The following is a 20,168-nucleotide window of genomic DNA, read 5'->3' as shown; positions in this document are numbered from 1 at the left end:
TTTCTAAAATTCTTTTCACCTCTTTGACTTTTTAAATTTTATTTGATGGTTAGATTTATCTAGTTCTGAGAAGAGAAAGCTGAGGTACTTTACTAGTATATTTTTACTATATATTTCCTCCTATAATTCATTTATCTTTTCCTTTAAGAATTTGGATACTGGGGCAGCTAGGTGGCGCAGTGGATAAAGCAATGGCCCTGGATTCAGGAGTACCTGAATTCAAATCCAGCCTCAGACAGTTGACACTAGCTGTGTGACCCTGGGCAAGTCACTTAACCCTCATTGCCCTGCAAAAAAACCAAAAAAAACCCCCAAGAATTTGGATACTAAGCCATTTCATATATAAGTGTTTAGTATTGGTGTTACTTCATTATCTATGCTGCTTTTTTTTTTTTAGCCAAATGTTTCACTGTTTATCCCTTTTAATTATGGTTATTTTTGCTTTTGCTTTGTCTGAAATTATGATTGCTACTCCTACCTTTTTTGCTTCAGTTGAAACATAAATGATTCTACTCTAGCCCCTTATTTTAAACTCTGTGTTGATCTTTCAAGTATGTTATTTGGATGTCTGGGGTTTGGGGGGGGGATGGTTTGTGGGGCAATGAAGGTTAAGTGACTTGCCCAAGGTCACACAGCTAGTAAGTGTCAAGTGCCTGAGTCTGGATTTGAACTCAGGTCCTCCTGAATCCGGGGCCAGTGCTTTATCCACTGTACCACCTAGCTACCCTCAAGTATGTTTCTTGTAAATAACATATTGTTAATATTGTTTCTTCTCTCTCCTTTGAAAACTTCAAGATCTTTATCACTAGCTCTGAAACAGCAGTGTGAAAAAATCTGAAGCTTAGAATAATGTGGCTCACCCCCAACCCCCACCAGAAACAGAGCCCAACATTAATGTAAATTCCAAATCAAGAAATAGGATAGAAAAATGAGCAAACAACAACAAAAGAAGAAACTGATGACAAAAAGATACTATGTTGACAGGAAGATAAAGACACAAATTCAGAAGACAATGAAGTCAGCTACAAGCAAAGCCTCAAAGACAAATAGAAATTGGACACAAGAACAAGAATTCCCAGAAGAGCTCAAAATAATTTTCAAAATAAAAAGAGTGGTAGTGCAAAAAGTAGGTAAAAATGAAATTAAAGGAAGAAAATTATGAAGACAATTAAAAGTTTGTTAAAAGATGCACAAATATATTGAAGAAAATAAGACCTTTAAAAAAAGAATTAGCCAAATAGGAAGAGAAGTGCAAATAAATCACTGATGAAAAATCATTCCTTAAAAACCTAAATTGGCAAAATGTGAGAAGAGCTACAAAAATTCACTAAAGAAAATATTTCCTTAAAAATAGACAAATGAAATGTCCTTCACTTGTCCTTAAAATAGACAAGTGAAAGCTAATGACTCCATGAGATATCAGGAAACAATAAAACAAAGTAAAAAGAATGAAAAAATAAATAAAATATTAAATAACTCATTGGAAAAAAGAAAAGACCTGGAAAATAGATTGAGGAGAGTTAATTTAAGAATTATCGGATTACTTTAAAGTCATGAGCCTAAACATCATATGTCAAGAAATCATCAAGGAAAACCTGATCCTAGAACCATAGGGTAAAATTAAAATTGAAAGGAATTTGCATTTTTCTCCATTATTCATGGCACCTTCATAAGAATTGACCATGTACTAGATAAAAAAATCTCACAACCAAATGTGGAAAAGCAGAAATACAAAATGTATACTTTTGAGACAAAAAAAAAATGCAATAAAATTATATCCAATAAAAGGCCATGGAAATATAGATGAAAAAATAATTTGAAACTAAACATAAGTAATCTAATCTTAAAGAATAAGTTGGTAAAAGAATAAATCATAGAAATAATCAATTATTTCATTAATGACAATGACAACAATTATATCACTTCCCAAAATTTGTGGGACATAGCCAAACCTGCACTTAGGGGAAAAGTTATTTCTCTAAGCATGTTTATCAATTACAGGGAGAAAGAGAAGACCAATGAATCAGGTATCCAAGTAAAAAAAAATTATAAAAAGTACAAGTCAAAAATCTTCAATTAAAAACTAAAATGGAAATCCTACAAATCAAAAGAGAGATTAATAAAATTGAATGTGAAAAAGCCTTTAGACTACTAAATAAAACTAAAGGATGGCTTTATGGGCAAAAATAAAATAAATCATTGGTTAATTTGATGGGGGGGCAGGGCAATGAGGGTTAAGTGACTTGCCCAGGGTCACACAGCTAGTATAAGTGTCGAGTGTCTGAGGTCAGATTTGAATTTAAGTCCTCCTGAATCCAGGGACAGTGCTTTATTCACCACCTAGCTGCCCCTGCTTAATTTAATTTTTGAAAAGAAAGGAGGAAATAAAATTACCAGTATCGAAAAAAAAAAATTTTAAGGATGAAGGTTCCACCTATGAAGATGAAATTAAATAAATTATTGAGAATTATTTTTCCCAACTATATGCCAGCAGAACTGACAATGTAAATGAAATTGATGAATATTTGTAAAAAATATAAGCTGGGGGCAGCTAGATGGCACAGTGGATAGAGCACCAGCCCTGGAGTCAGGAGTACCTGAGTTCAAATCCGGCCTCAGACACTTAACTCTTATTAGCTGTGTGACCCTGGGCAAGTCACTTAACCCCAATTGCCTCACTAAAAAAAAAATCTATATCTATATCTATATCTATATCTATATCTATATCTATATCTATATCTATATCTATATCTATATCTATATCTATATCTATATCTATATCTATATCTATATCTATATCTATATCTATATCTATATCTAAGCTGCCTACTATCTACCCCCATAGAAAGAACTGATAAAAAGAGCACTTGTGGATTGTACATATATAACCTGGTTGCTGTCTTGTGGAGGGGAGAGGAAAGGGAGGGAGGGAGAAAAATACATGTAACTGGAAAAAATAAAATAAATCTTTATTGCAAAAATGAATGAATGAATGAATAAAAAATTTAAAAATATATAAGTTGCCCAGATTAATGGAAGAAGAAATAGAATATTTAAATAACCCACTCTTAGAGAAAGAATAAGCCATAAATAAGCTCCCTAAGAAAAAATCCCCATAAGCAAATGGATTTACAAGTAAATTCTACCAAACTTTTAAGGAATAATTAATCCCAATACTATTTAAACTATTTGGAAAAGTAGGTAAAGGAATCCTACAAATGCCTTTTGTGACACAGATATAGTTTTGATACCTAAACCAGGGAGAGTAAAAATAGGGAAAGAAAATTAAAGGCAAATATTCTTTTTTTTTTTTTTGTGAGGCAATTGGGGTTAAGTGACTTGCCCAGGGTCACATGGCTAGTAAGTGTCAAGTGTCTGAGGCTGGATTTGAACTCAGGTACTCCTGAATCCAGGGCCGGTGCTCTATCCACTGTGCCACCTAGCTGCCCCTTCTTAATGAATATTGATGGGCAGAGAAAAAGGTAAAGCACTAGCAAGGAGATTACAGCAATACATCACCAAGATCATACACTATGATCATGTGGGATTTATATCAAGAAGGCAGGGCTGGTTCAATATTAAAGAAATTAACAACATAATTGCCCACATCAATAACAATAAAAATCTTATGATTATATTAATATTGCCCATACAATGCCCATACAAATAACCAGCATTCTATATAGCCACCAAAAAATTTCAGCAGCAAGAGATAAGAGAAATTCCATTTAAAATCATGGTAGATAATATAAGATACTTGGGAGTCTACCTGTGAAGACAAACCCAAGGACTCTTTGAAGACAATTACAAAACTCTTTTCATACAAATAAAGACAGATCTAAACAACTGGAGAAATATTAGTTATTCGTGGGTAGGCTGAGCCCTTAATAAAAGTGACAATTCTACCTAAGTTAGACCTTTGCCAAAACTGAAGTTTCCTCAGTATCTGCTTGCTAGTATCACAATTATACCTAATTCCTTATTTCCTGACTTTAAGCCATACTGCTTCCCTTGTTGTGCTAATAAAGACTGAGTGAGTAATTGGTATTCCACATTTCTTTGTGGTAGAAGGCAAAGATTGCTTGATTTTGAGCCAAAAAGTCTGACTCTGGTACCTGTGTGACCTTCTTCCAATCTCGATTGCCTTATCTTTACTATCCAATAAATATCAATTAAATGCCTAGTTTTGTTGTTTATTGTTTTCTCTTGGTCATCCAAGAGGACCATGACAGATGTCATGACTTGCAATGAATTTGATTTAAATGAGGGAAGGCTATGCAAGCTCACCAACCTCAATCTCTCTTCCAGAGTCACCTGGATCCAGTAGCAAGATCTAAATCAGGACAAATGGAGATAGCCCTGGATATTTTGAGGCAATCAGGATTAAGTGACTTGCCCAGGTCACAAGGTGAATAAGTGTCTGAGATGAGATTTGAACTCAGGTCCTCCCAACTTCAGGGCCAGTGCTCTATTCACTGGGCCACCTAGCTCCCCCAAATACCTACTATGTGCCAGGGACTGTGCTAAGGGGCTGAGGATACAATTACTTAAATAGAAAGCCCCGGTTTTTTAAGCACTTACTGTTTAAAGGTGGAAACAACAAAGGGAAGGCAGGAAAAGGAGGGAACAGAAAGGTAACAGGACACCCAGGGGGTATCTTGTTCTGTGGAGTTGAAACCAGGCAGGGTAGCAGATGCAAAGTGGAATGAGCCAAGGTCACATCACTAATAAGTGTCTGAAATAATACAATGGGAGAATTTAAATCCATTTCTTCCTGACCATGTCCAGGACCTTATGTACTCCACCATAAATCCTCTTGAGCTCTCTGCTGAGAGTATAGTGAAGTCAAAGAAGACCAAAGTGAGTGCAACCTGATGGGAAAAAGGAAAACCCATAAGTAGTCATTTTCTCTCCTCCCCCCATCACTGTATATGGGTAGTACGTGTGTGTGTCTCTGTATATCTGTATATCTATCTCTATTTCTCTATTTATATATCTACACATAGAAAACATAATCTGTGAACATTTGTTTTCATTTCCCTCCCTGGCCCCCAGGAGAATATAAGTTTTTGAAGCCACTTTTGTAACTCCACTACTGAGCACAGAAGCAGGTGTATATACAGTGGGAATTTAATACATTCTTGTTGATTGGTTGATTTTTTTTTTGTCACTAATGTCCCTTCTAGAGGTTGGCCTCCTGTAGGATTTCAAATTCATGTCACATTCTAACTAATTTGGCATAAAACTGCCTGTGATAAAGAGGGGCAGAGTCTAACCCATCTTGTTCCCATTTAAATCAGTTAGGGAAAAAAAATACTAAAAGGAAAATATCTGAGATCAGGAAATTAGGTCTCCCAAGTGAATAGCTAGAGGCTTGGTTCTACTGGAAAACAGTAATTAGTGAGAGAGATAAAGGAAGTACTCTCAATTAAGATAAGCTTTTACTTATTGCCCTAGTAAGAAAAAGATCACAGCAATACCAGAACTTGGTAAAGGATATCTTTCCTACAAGATTGGCAAATGTCAAAAGGGAGTATAAGTTTAGCTGAGAGCACTTGTTTTTTACTTATAGATTAAAAAACTAGAAGTCAGCATGAAAGAGAGGTATCTGCTGGTAGATTTTGTTTTAATTTTATTGTTTTTCTTATGGATACCATAGCTTAAGGGGCTCAGTGGATAGAGTCCTGTACCTAGAGTCATGAAGTCTTAACTTCAAATCCAGTCTCAGACACTTCTAAGTTGTATGACCTAAGGTAAGTCACTTAACTACTGTCTGACTCAGTTTCCTCAACTGTAAAATGGAGAAAATAGCATCTATCACACAGAATTACAGTGAGATAATATTTGTAAAAACTTTATAAACTTAAAGTGCTATATAAATACCACTTATTATTATTACATTTATTTGTATCTATTAATGCACATACCTGGTCTAATGCTGAGTTGCTGCTAAATCTTTCAGTAGAGGTTGGGGTACTGTATTTACTCACTTCTCCTCTAAGGAACCCATCTCCTCTGGATCCAGGTACTAGGCCTGTAGTAGAATGAGTCCTGAATTATCATGTCCTCAACTGCATTAACTGCCATGTGGGCAAAGTTGCTATGATGTCTGGGTAAAGAATAACAAGCTCTGGGGCAGCTAGGTGGCGCAGTGGATAGAGCACCATCCCTGGAGTCAGGAGTACCTGAGTTCAAATCCAGCCTCAGACACTTAACACTTACTAGCTGTATGACCCTGGACAAATCACTTAACCCCAATTGCCTCACTAAAAAAAAAAAAGAATAACAAGCTCTCCTCAACTAGTCTGTGTAATTTTCAGAGTTATAGGATATTTCCTGGAGGGTCAAAATAAGAGGGAACCAATTGGAAACTTTCTCCTTTTAATTGACATAGAGCCCTGCCTCACCACTATCATGAGTAAGGGAGAAGACCAGGGAACCCTTTGGAATTTTTTTGGTATCATACCAAAGTAAAAAGGACCAGGCTTTATGGGGCAGCTAGGTGGCGCAGTGGATAGAGCACCCGCCCTGGATTCAGCAGGACTTGAGTTCAAATCCAGCCTCAGACATTTAACACTTACTAGCTGTGTGACCCTGGGCAAGTCACTTAACCCTCATTGCCTCACCAAAAATAATAAAAAAAAAAAAAAGGACCAGGCTTTGAGTCCCTGAAATACTCCCTTGAGGAGGTGAAGGTACTTGCTCTCTCAGCTAGTCCCTATAGGCAAATTCAATAATCACCATCCTAGCATTAAGTGGATACTTATTTAGTGGTCTTTAAAAAAAACAAAATCACTTTACATTGATGAACTAATGATGATGATGATCATAAGATTATATAATTTGGATCTAGAAAGAACATTTTATACCATCTGATCTAGTGGTATCAAATCCAGCTAGAAATGGATCTCTACAGCAAGTGTATTGACTTAGAAAACCGCAAATATTTATTTTGTTAAACATTTCCCAATTATATTTTAATCTAGTTCTGGCCACATTCACCCCTGGGCCCCAAGTTTGACACTTCTGAATTCTAGTCCATATTCTATATTTAAGAGATGAAGAAACTAAATCCAGAAAAGAAAATGATGTGGCCAAGATTACACAGTTAAAATGTCTAGAATTTGAGCCTAAGTCTTCTCATTCCAAAGTCAATACTGTTTTCATTATTCCAAATGATTATTTAAAAATAGTTAATCTGGTGATATAAGGAATATGGAATGGTAGAAGAATATGGTCGCTTGCCTTACCAGAATGTGGAGAACCAGAGTAGAGGCTCAATTTCTTGACTATTGAGCCTGAGGATCTCAGCCCTATCCCCTCTCAGAACCTAGATTTGGAATTTTCTTTCCCTCAGGAAAGGCATCTTGTGAAAGGCAGTGCTTGAGCTGAGTCATTAATGCTACTTTCAGTATTTCCCTCTGATGCTATCATTCAGCAACCTTAAGGTTGCTTTTAAGGTTCACTTTATTTATATAATGGTGTCCATAACCATAATATAGCTATCTATCTCATGGCCCCTAGCTCACTCTCCCTTCTTTGTGAAATTGCTCAATACTAGGCTCACCTTCTTTTCCAACTAACGCCCTATACTTCTTCTACTCAAGGACTTCCATATACTAGTTCATCAACCTCTTCAAGTGCCATCATCTATTTTTTTCCTACACAATAACTACCCATAGGAAGAGTCAAATCATGAGGTGGGGAGAGAAAACATTATAGGCAATGGCATAAATGTGGGAAATAGGATGTCATGTATACAGATTGACAACTAGGCCAGTTTGGTAAGAACAGAAAGCACATAAGAGAGAGAGAGAGAGCAGTGTGCAGCCAGACTGGAAAGTGGGGTTGAAATCAGATTTTGAAGGGGAAAAAATGGTATATATCCAAAAAAGGAGGTAAGACAATCACTTAGAGAGAAGGAATGGTTCTTCATTTGCTTGCTGCATTGGTATTAGGAAAACACCAGTTAAACTTAATATAAACTATTGGAGGCAGTCCCCACATTGAACATGCCACAGACCTTTGAAGTGTTAAGGCTGTATTCTGTTTTTTTTTGGTTGGGGCAATGAGGGTTAAGTGACTTGCCCAGGGTCACATAGCTAGAACATGTCAAGTGTCTGAGGCTGGATATGAACTCAGGTACTCCTGAATCCAGGGCCAGTGCTCTATCTACTGTGCCACTTAGCTGCCCCTATTAAGGCTGTATTCTTAAATAGTTCTGAAATAGTTCATGTCTTTCCCTTTACAAAAAGAGAAACTGAAGCATATGACAGTTAAAGTGTTTCCCTCCTAAGTTCAAAGGACAGGTCAGTGGTTTTGTTCATAGCTTACCCTTTGTGGCTTAGCCAGGGACTCATTTGAATTCATTTCCACATAGAGTATTATTTTAATGCAAAACCACTTGGTAGAGCAAAAATAATGAATGCCATTGAAAATCAAGCTTTTGAGAATAAAATAAAGGCCCTAATCAAGTAGCAAGGTCCTACAGATCATTTTGGTCTATATTATTTTTAAATGTATGATGGAGAAAAAGTTAATATTGACGTATGATCTCATCTGTTAGATTAAAAAAAGAATAGTTCCAATCTTAAATCTTGGACTTCCTTCAATTATTCTTACAGGTTATTCCTAAACTTCATCCGTCACAGCTCTAAGAGTTCTTCAAAGTTATTACTAAGTTTGAATCTTAAAGTCATAGCTCTGAAGCATTCTCTATCACTCAAGTAAGCATTTAGTGAGCTGCAGTATGAAGAATGCTCTGGGGTATATAAAAATCAAAGACATGGACTTTCCCTCAAGGAACTTACAACTGCAATGCAGATACAACAATTACATACTCAAAGTTTATATATATATATATATATATATATATATATATATATATATATATATCCCAAATAAAGGCAACTTGGAGCAGTGGATAAGGCACTAGACTTGGAGTCAGGAATACCTGGGGTCATATCCTGCCTCAGACACAGCTGTGGGTCTCTGGATGAATGATTTCCCCTCGCTGTGCCTTGTTTTCCTTATCTGTAAAAAGGGGAGAGTTGGTCCAATGGCTTTTAAGTTTCTTCTCAGCACTAAATATATATTCCTAGAATAAAAAAAATAGTGTATTTATAGTTCAGAGATTGAGGTAAACCAACCCCCTTATTTTACATATAAGAAAAATAAGGATGATTGGTGAAATTACTGGCCTCAGGGCACACAGTTAAGAGTTCATTTCAATTAAATTCCATTCAATTTAATAAACATTTAAGCCTACTAGGTACCAGGTACATTTAAACCTACTAGGTGCCAGTGCTAAGGATACAAATAAGAAAAAGAGGGAGTCCCTGCCCTTAAAGAGTTTACAATTTAATGGGGAAAGACAACACACAAGAGGAAACTAAAAAGTGTGGGGGGGTGCAAAGTGAAGGGGGTACCTGGTTCATTGTGGGGCCACATCAATCAGTGGAGTAGGCTTTGGAAGGTATTTAGTGCTCTGCTCTCTAGCCCTCTAATTAGAGAGGAGATGCAGCTGAGGGTGAGTTGAGAAGATGTAGAGTATCAAAACAAGAGCCATTCTTCATGGTCATGAGATTTTGGGTGGTCAGTTTATCCTTGGGGGAGAATACTGTTCTGTGGAAATGCAGCTAAGTGGAACAGCTAATGGAGAATAGAATTACCAGGAACATAAGAAGTAGAATCAGGATTTGAACTTAGGTCCTAATATTATAATATATATAAAACACATTGTAATCCTTAAAGCACAATATAAATGCTAGTTATCATTAAGTGCATAATATGGGGTATAGATAGTAATGTCATGGGCATTTAGTGAAAGGAGAGAAGTTTAAGCAGGTAGTTAGGGAAAGCATCTAGGTGACTCAGTGGCTCTATCCACTCTATCTAGTGCCAGACCTGAAGTCTGAAAGTTCTTGTCATTCAGTCATTTTTAATCCTGACTCTTTGTGACCACATTTGGGGTTTTCTTGGCAAAGATACTAGAATGGCTTGCCATTTTCTTTTCCAGCTCATTTTACAAATGAGGAATTTGAGACAAACTGGGTTAAGTGAATTGCCCAGGGTCACATAGCAAGTAAATGTCAGGCCAAATTTGAACTCAGTATGAGGAGTCTTCTTAACTCTAGGTCTGGAATTCTATCAACTGTCACCTAGCTGAAGACCTGAGTTCAAATCCAGTCTTAGATTTACTAGCTGTATGACTCTAGGCAATTCACTTAACTTCTTTACTTTAATTCACTGCAGAAGGAAATGGCAAACCCCTCCAGTTATCTCTGCCAAGAAAACCCCATGGACAGTATGGTTCACAGGAATCACAAAGAGTCAGACATTACTCAGCAACAACAACAACAACAACAACAGGGAAAGATTTCTGGTGATGGAAATCGGGTTGTATCATGAATGAGGGGCAAACTTTAAATGCATGAATAAAAGTGCTGCATTGGTATTAGGAAAACACCAGTTAAACTTAATATAAACTATTGGAGGCAGTCCCCACATTGAACATGCCACAGACCTTTGAAGTATTAAGGCTGTATTCTGGTTTTTTTTGGTTGGGGCAATGAGGGTTAAGTGACTTGCCCAGGTCACTACAAACATGTCCAAACTAAATCAGCATATCATTTCACACAATGATAATACTGTAAACGCAGGTGAGAATAAGCAAAGCATGATCAGGATGCCATGACCAGTGTGTAGGCCAGTCTAACTTGAAGAGAAGCTCTATGTTGAGGAGATAACGTTGGAAATATAATGAGGCCAGATTACGATGAATTTTGAATGCCACAATAAGAAGGTTAGACATTATCCTATAGGCAATGAAGATTTTAGTATGATGGTGACATAATGAAAGCAGTATTTTGGAAAGACATAACTGGCCTCAGTGTATAAGACAGATGGGAGAAAAAAGACACAGACTGTAAGTAGTGAGGTTTTCCAGGAGACTTGCAATAGCACAGTCATGGGTTGAAAAGAGTCAGAACTGGGTTATAGCAGTGGAAGAGAAAAAAAGGGTTACATTTGAAAAATACCATGAAGAAAGAATTCAACAGGACTTGTTGACTGGCACGACAGAGTACAGTGAGGTGGGGAGAGAGGGAGAGAGAAAGAGAAAGGCAACAAAAATGACTGAGCCCTTTCTGCTTTCTTTCGGGTTATGGGTCTAAGGCCCCAATTTCATCATTTACAAAAGATATTTAAAGAAAGTAGAGGCAATAGCAAGCCATGTCACCACATTACTAATAGGTTACTAAAAAACAAACTTCTCAAGGAGCTCCCAAAGTAAGGATATTTTGCTCTTTGTCTTAAGCTTATAAGTCTTCAGACTGGACTCAAGTCCATATCTCTCTCTTAGATATAAAATCATTTTACAACATTAAGTACAACAATGAAAGATCTTAGAAAACAGACATTTTTCTTCTGATATACAAAGAAAAATGTCTTACCATGGTATCATTGTCATCATCATTTTTTAAAAAGCATTTATTTAATTACCCAATTGAACATGACATTGTACAATGCACTCCTTCTCAAAAGAAAAAAAAGACAAAAGAAAAAAAAGGAAAGGGGATAAAAATGAGAGAGAACTAGTTCCTACCCTCTAGGTTCTACTAAGTGTATTTTTCATCTCTAAAAGGGAAATAATATCTTTAATAATGATTAATCTTCAGTACCACCCATTAAGAGTTGAAGAGTTCCAACTTAGTTATTCTAATTTGCTGTTGGATTTCCCATAGTGACAATCAGGGAGTGACTTCTTTCTCTACTTCCGGTTTACATCTTATAATATCTTGACTCACAGATCTGAGAGAAGGTATGTCTTTAATTTTTCTTAGGCTAGGCAAACTGAAAAGGTTCACCTTTTCTTTATTTTTTTTCACCAGATGCTGTTTTGCTAGTTTGCAAATCATCACACCTACGATATATTCTATGATATCATTCAATTGTTTTCCAATCCTGTCCTACTCTTTGTGACTCCATTTGAAGTTTTCTTGGTAAGGATACTAGAGTGGTTTGTCATTTCCTTCTCAAGCTTATTTTACAGATGAGGAATCTAAGGCAAAAGGGTTAAGTGATTTTCCCAGGGCCACACAGTTAATAAGTACCTGAAACCAGATTTGAACATAGGAAGAGGAGTCTTTCTGACTCCAGGCCCAGCACTCAGTTTACTCTGTCACCTAGCTGCCTTACTCTATGTTGAGTTAGATTTTGTTTCTATAGTTCTTTCACTAATCCCACATGGTCCTGATCCAATCTCTTTTTATCATCAATGTTTCATATAATAGCTTGGATTCTCAGTTAAGGGGGTGGGGTGGAGGGAAAGACTAGTCACAGCCACAGTCAGACTCAAAAAAATCTTACTTGGAGCTTGGATGGGTGCAGTAGGGTAAGGAGCGTGGGCTTCTTATATAATATGTCATTCTATTTGATTAGTCATCTCTTGTCTCTTCTTGTACACCTATTTACCTGTCACTTCATGTGCTTCAAAAGTTAGTGCATCAACAAGGCCACAAGAACAGATATAAAACTATTTCAATGAAGTTAAAGAGCGCTTGCCAACTTCTGTTGGGGTCTTGAAAGCAAATGACTGATGATCTGCTGAACTCAAAGAATTTTTTAAGCCCCCAAGGAATATCCAATTAAGAGCTTTTATCTACAAAGCTTTGTCACTAGACTATGAACTAAAATAAAACAACATGAATATGTTGATTTCATTTTTGAAGAAAAATCATTCTGATCTTGCTGTGAAGCTCCCAATAGACTGACACTTTTAGTCCAGACTGTCAAAAATTCTCTTCAATATCAGCCTCCTCATTTCAGTTTTATTAGAAATAATAGCTATTTTAGAGTGCTTCATGGTTTCCAAAATGTTTTAAGGTACACTGTTTTATTTCATTCCAACAACAACCCACTGAGACCAATGAGCTGACATAATATTGAGTGAGGAGAACCATGTGTGTGTGTGTGTGTGTGTGTGTGTGTGTGTGTGTGTGTGTGTGTACCTATTCTAAACATAAATGAAACTAAACAATATAAGGAATTTTCAGTTAAAAGAAAGGATGGCTCACAAATTCTCCTTGAAGAGGCAAATAAAGGAGATTAGTAATAAGAAATATTGTTGTTCTTATTTTCTCATTGTGATCACTGCAAGGCAAAATAATTAAGTAAACTATGAACATCTCCCCTTGCAGTGCTTATAGTGAGGAAAAGACTATAATGAAGATACATACTTGTTGCTTGTGTACCAAAAGGTCTTGGACAAAAAGAAGAGGTAGAAAAATTCTACAAGGAATTTGACAAAATATTCCAAACTAAATCAGCATATGCATATATTGATATTGATATTAGGTGTCTTAAATGTGAAAATGGAAGGATGGAGAAAAATGTATTGGAACTTATGGCACAATATTAAGAAATTAAGAGCTGAAAGATTTGTAGATTTCTCAGAAGCCTCACCTTTGTGTATAATTAATATTTTCTAAAAAAGATAGTCATAAGGCATAGGTTATATTGAGCAACAAACAACATGCTGGAACACAAAACAAAGATAGGAAGCAAGTTAACTTACAAGAGTATTGTTTTTCCTTTCTTTTCTTTCTTTTTTTTTAAAGACTGGTCTTATAACACACAGGCTAGAAGTACAGTGATTGCTTTACTCATGGGCCTGACCTTACTTCTGATTGACACAGAAACTTTGATCAACTCAATTTCCAACCTTATTTGATCATCCTTTGGTGGTCTGATGGACCCCTGATGTTGGAGGCTCACTAAATTGATGCCAGAAAGTGCAGATACCCAACTGACTGTATTCCAACACTGAACTTTAAGTCAAAGAATCCACCAACATCAACCTCCCTAGTAGCAAGGACTATAGTGGTGACCCCTAGTATGGGTGTCATTTTCAAATCACTTATTTATGTGTAGTCAGACTATCAAATAGTTAAAACACAGTCAAAACAAATTAGAAGAAAGGATAAAGATAAGAAGACACCATGCAATTCCCACAACTTCAACCTAGCAAAGTATGCTTATTCCTTCATTTCTTCTCTTACTGTCTTCTATTTACTTGTCCTTCTGATTGTCTCTCTCCAATTTTCAGTCTCTGTTTATTCACCATCTACTGCCCTGAAAACTATAAACATGTCCATCTATGCCCTTATTCTTTAAAAACCTTCTCTTGTCCCTACCCTCCCTTAAAGATATACTTTCTCCCTTGCTCCTAGAAAAGTGATCTATAATCATTGCCCCAACTTTTGCATCTTTCACCATTCAAATGGAATTGTGCTATACAAAATCACCAAATTATTTTAAATAACAAATTTAATAAATTAAATATTTTCTCAGTTCACATCCTTCTTGACTGCAGCAATTAATGATATTGACTGACTACTCCTCTCCTCCATAATATTGATCTCTCCTGATTCTTACTCATCTCACCACTGGTCCATGGGACCACCACTTTGGGAAAGACCTCAGCTTCACCTCCCTCTCACTTCAACTTTCTCTTGATTCTACCTTCTCCTCTTCTCTGTTCACATTGTAATTCTGGGAAACCTCTGACCTAGACCACTCCTTTCTACACTAAAGGATTCTTTGGAATCACCATTTTTAGAAGGACCCCAATCATTTTTCATCTCCTCTATCCCCTCAAATCTCTTATATTCCACCTCTTTCTCTTTAGCAGTTTCATTTCCCCAATCAAGTACCCTTCCTCTCCCTCTCCCTATCTGTCCCATTCTCCCTGCTTTCTAACATCACTTTAGATGTTATCTTTCCCCATTAAAATAAGATAAGACCCTTGAAGATAAGGATGGTCTTGCCTGTTTGTATTGGGATCCCTAGTACTTAGCACAGTGCATACAGTACACTATACTATATGGAATATATTAAACACATAATACATATTTTGTTGGTCTATCTCTTTACTTGTCTGACTGCTCAGTCTCAATTTGCTTTGCAAGATCACCATATGTGCCCTCCACTTCTACATGAGGTTGTTCTCTCTCTCTCATATATATGTGTGTGTATGTGTATGTATATGTGTATGTGTATGTATATATATATATATATACATATTCTCATCAAATATTATGGATTAAACTTTCATCTATAAGTTAGATTCTCACATCTACAGATCCAGCTCTTATCTCTCCTGAATTCTTCCCCCACATCATCACCTGAATGTTCTACAGGCATCTTAAACTTGACATAAACAAAGAGAACACCTTATATTTTTCCTTAAACCTACTTCTACTTCTGACCTCCCTATTTCTTTTGAAGAAATCACCATTCTTATAATGACCTAAATTTACTTCCAAGGAATCATTCTAAGGACTTCACTCTACCACATCTAATCAGGTGCTTAATCTTATCAATTCTACCTCTCCAATATTTCTTATCCCTTTTTTTTTCCCACGGACACAGAAACACCAATTAAGGTCTTCATTACTTCTCATATAGACAATGGCAATAGCCTCCTATTGACCTAAAAATAACCTTGCTTTGAGCCTTTCCCCTGCATTAACCTTTTTAGAGTTACCAATATTGCCAGGATTATTCCCAAAGTACAGATTTGAACATGCTGCTCCTTTGCTTTAGAATTTTTCAGTGGGCCCTCTTTCGTCCTTTCCGGGAGCCAAGATGTCTAAGTGAGGACACGGTGGGTCTTCTGGAGTCAAGTTCCGAATTTCATTGGGTCTCCCAGGGGGAACTGTCATCAATTGTACTGATAATACAGGTGCCAAGAACCTCTACATCATCTCTGTGAAGGGAATTAAGGGAAGATTGAACAGGCTTCCTGCAGCTGGTGTGGGTGACATGGTAATGGCCACAGCCAAGAAGGGGAAACCAGAGCTCTGGAAGAAGGTTCATCCAGCAGTGGTAATAAGGCAATGAAAGTCCTATCGGAGAAAAGATGGTGTGTTCCTATACTTTGAAGACAATGCAGGGGGTATAGTAAATAATAAAGGTGAGATGAAAGGTTCAGTCATCACAGGACCTGTTGCTAAGGAGTGTGCTGACTTGTGGCCCAGGATTGCATCTAATGCTGGAAGCATTGCTTGATTCTTCTAAAGCCCACTTGTAAAATCACCTCATGAAAATGCTAAAAAAAAAAAAAAAAGAATGTTTCAATGCCTCAAACTTCCTCTAGAATAAAATACAAACGAACCTACCTAGCATCCTTCATATTCTGACTCTAACTTATCTTTCCTAACAGAGTATACATTACTCCTCCTCATGTATGCTCCTTTCCAACCAAACTGAGATACCTGCTCTTCCATATTCATCATAATCCATCTTATGTCTCTGGTGCCTTTCATAGACTCTCACCTATGATTTAATACTCTCTCAACACCACCATCTCTTAGAACCTCTAGCTTCTTTAAAGGCTTAGATTAAGTGTCATCCCTAGTTTTTAATATACCTTCTTAGCCCCCTTGGAAATTCTATTTATTTTGTGTGTGTGTGTGTGTGTGTATGCATATATATATATATATACACATATGTATATATGTATGCATTTGTATGCATATGTGTATGTGTGTGTATGTATGTTCATAGATACACATAATTTGAAAATTGGAAAGGACCTTAGCAGTCACTTAGTTCAACTGATTCATGGAAAGAATAACTACTATGGATTATTATTGATTATTTATTAGTATTGTTTTTTCTGATTTTGGAGTTTGTTCTCATGAACATCACCAATATAACACACATGATAAGTGTTGTTTTATATGCATTTATCTGTGTACACACTTTCTTCCTCTAGTAAAATATGTCTTGAGGGTTGGAAGTATTTCATTTTTGTTTTTATATACTAAGTGCCTAGCACAAGACACTTGTAGGCAAGGAATAAATACTTGTTCAATTTAATTGAACATCCAAACAAACAACTGATGGTCAAAAAATGGCAAAAATGAAAACACATTGATATTATCACCATTCCCCATAAAGGGTTAGCCATTATGAAGTAATTGCTATAACTAGGAGGTCAAAGAAACTCAGAAATTTCCCTAGCATCAAACATTAAATATCTTGATACTTCAGAGAGATATGACAATAAAGAACAATGCTGTTTCAGAGTATAAACTCAATTATAAAGTGCTACATGGAAGAACAGTGGGATATGATGTGCAGTATCACCTCAAAAATAATTGAGAGTAGTGGAAAGGAAAATTAATCCACAGAAAATTTGGCATGGAATCTAAATAAAACAGATGATACCAGAAGAATTTATATAGATGAAACTGGAAGGAATCAGAACACACAGGCAATAACTTAAATGGCTCTACCATAATTTCTGTATCAAGTTATTTTTTCTTTCACTAATGAGATTGGAACATTTACATTTAGACCTAAACAGCTCCAGTCTCAGATTTTTTCCTATGAGGAAGAAGAAATAGTATCTAGCAAAAAGAAGTTGGGAAAATTAGCCAGATAAGATCAAATACACACAGAAGAAATATTACAGAGGGAACACAATTTGTAATGTACTTAGAAATCAATTTACAAGCTCTCTGAAAGAGAGAAACATATTAAATAATTAGAAAAATCATGGATAGTATTGCTGTTAAAAAAAGTTATCAGGAAGTTACTAGCTAGTTTGGAAGGACTGTGGAGTAAAAGAATGTTAGAAATGTTTATATTATTGGGAAATATCTAATGAAATAAATAAAAATATATTTTAAAAGAAAACAAAATAAAGTGGGGAGAGGTTGGAGACAAGGATATCAACTAGGAAACTATTGCATTAGTATGGACAAGGAGTGATGAAGGCCTTAACTAGAGTGGTGGCTAAGTGAGTAGAAATAAGGGTATATATCTGAGGTGTTACAGAGACAGATTTGACAAGTTTTGACAATTGATTGAAATGTTGGGAAAATGAGTGAAAATTTGAGGATAACACTAAAGTTGTGAACATGAGTAACTAGAAGAATAGTGGTGAGCTCAAAAAGGAAGTTCAAAAGGGTAGGGCTTGGGAAATATAATAAGTTCTATTTTGGACACATTGGGTTTGAGATGCATAGAGAACATTTGAAAGTTCTAATAAATAAGTGATTGTGTAGATCAGGAGCTAAGGAGAGAGATGCGGATTGTGATATATATATATATATATATACACACACACTTATATTTATAGGTACATATAGGTACATATCTCTACTATGTATATCTATGTATCTATAGATAATTCATAGGAATTGATCACTGAGAGAATATTCAGAGAGAAAAGAGGACCCAGGACAAAGTCCTCAGTAGATCTAATGTTAGGGAGTATGATAAGAATGATGATCCCACCAAAAAATGGCTCAAAAGGAGCAGTCAGATGGATATGAGAACCAAGAAAGAGCAGTAAAAGGTTCAATGAATTCATAACAAAAACTCAGAGAGGAAAAAATATCCAGCAGGAATGGTGAGTCAACAGTGCTAAATGTTACATAGAGGTTGAAAAGAAGGACTATGAAAAATCCATCAGACTTGAAAATAAAAAGATCACAGGTATCTGTGGAAAGAGAGGCTCTAGTTGAATGATGACATCAGACAAGTTGAAGAATGAGATGAAAGGGGAAAAAATGCAATGTGCATAAAAAGATTTTTCAGAAAGATTGGTTGAGAAAGAGGAAAGATATAAAATAGTATCAAGACAGCATAGTAGAATCTAGGGGAAAATCTTAAAGCATGGGGGAAAGTATTTGTAAGCATTTGATTGGGAGGGATAAATCAGAAGGATTAGAAAATAGAGATGAAATAAACAGGCCAAGGTCAGAATGAAGATCTAGAAGATTGGTATCAAGGCAGCTCAAATATGAGATTTATGCCTGCACAAATAACTTGCTGAAATTGTTGCACACGTGGGCCAGAGAGTGCCTGGGTGTCATTGGGTTTAGTCTCATTTACAAGATACCTCCTATAGACCAACACTGTGAGAAGTCATCTCTGCATTCTCATGAGTGGGCAGCATATGGGTTAGGAAGAACTTTTAACAAATATAGGTTTTTTATTATATGTCTGCATTTAGATCTTCATCCATTTGCTTGTGTTCCCTGTATTATTTTTTTTATTGTATTATAATCTATAAAGGATCTGTTTAGTATTTCTTTGTTATATTTCTTCATGATTTCCCTGTATCCTAGCATGTGATTTATTTTTCTAAAAGGACCACATCTATATATATATATATATGTGTGTGTGTGTGTGTATGTGTATGTGTATGTATATGTATGCAATTTATTTGTGTATATATACAAATGTATTTCTATGTAAATGTTATATATCTTTTTAGCATACTAATATAACATAATTTGCATATTATATACTGTGATAAAATAATGAAATTTGACAGATGCCCAGGATCCCACCTGATTGATCTAGTATTGTTTGAGAAACCAACTAAGTACCTACTTGAGATGATTAGATATAGGCCACACCTGTCCTGTCCTGAGTGCTGTATACTACTGAGTTACTAGGGGAACCACTCTCGGCCAAGCAGCTTGAAGGACCTCCCTTTTGGGGGAAGGGAGAGGAAAGGTAGAAAAGAGAATGCTCGCTCTTTTCTGGTTGGTGAGCTTCCAAGAGTGGACTGGAGAGGGGCTGCACAGCTGACTCTTATAGAAACTATAGATCCCAGGTGGTTAGTTAATAGAAACAAAGCGAGCTCTTTGAATTAGCTGAGCTGGAAGAAAGTTTGGGGATTGTGTCAGTCTTTGCTAGAGTAAGGGAACTTATCCATTTTTCTCTTCCCCCATTCCCTTGTCCTTGGCTTTATTAATTTCACCTTCATTATATATTTTATTCCCATTAATAAAACCTGATTTGTTTGTGGAAAAGAGGCTGTTAATTTCCTTTCTTATTGGCCTGGGAGAAATAAATAAAAGAGGCAGTTTGGAAGGGAGGAAACTTTGGACCTACAAGTTCCTCATTATTTTCTGAGCCCCAATGTTATGGCAAGCCACCCAATTAACTCTCCCCATATTAATTTTGGCCCCTACAATACTATATCTATATCTATATATATATATATATAGATATATTAAAATGTTCCCATTCAAAAGACACCATGAATCTTTCAGTTCTCAATTCTTGAATGGTTTGTTTGGTTCTAATTTTCTATTTTGTTTATACCTCTGTTAATTTTGTCTAGCTCTAAGAGAAGAACA

The 20,168-nt window shown here is 36.1% G+C and overlaps 1 pseudogene; it reads left to right on the top strand.

Annotated features, from left to right (window-relative positions):
* The first annotated feature begins 15,648 nt into the window (after positions 1–15,648).
* LOC122735533 lies at positions 15,649–16,129 on the top strand (annotated as a pseudogene).
* The last annotated feature ends 4,039 nt before the right edge of the window (positions 16,130–20,168 follow it).

This window comes from Dromiciops gliroides, chromosome 1 (assembly GCF_019393635.1).
Source record: "Dromiciops gliroides isolate mDroGli1 chromosome 1, mDroGli1.pri, whole genome shotgun sequence".
NCBI classification, from domain to species: domain Eukaryota; kingdom Metazoa; phylum Chordata; class Mammalia; order Microbiotheria; family Microbiotheriidae; genus Dromiciops; species Dromiciops gliroides.
The sequence above is the reverse complement of the archived record's forward strand: the minus strand, read 5'-3'. Positions and strand labels throughout refer to the sequence as shown.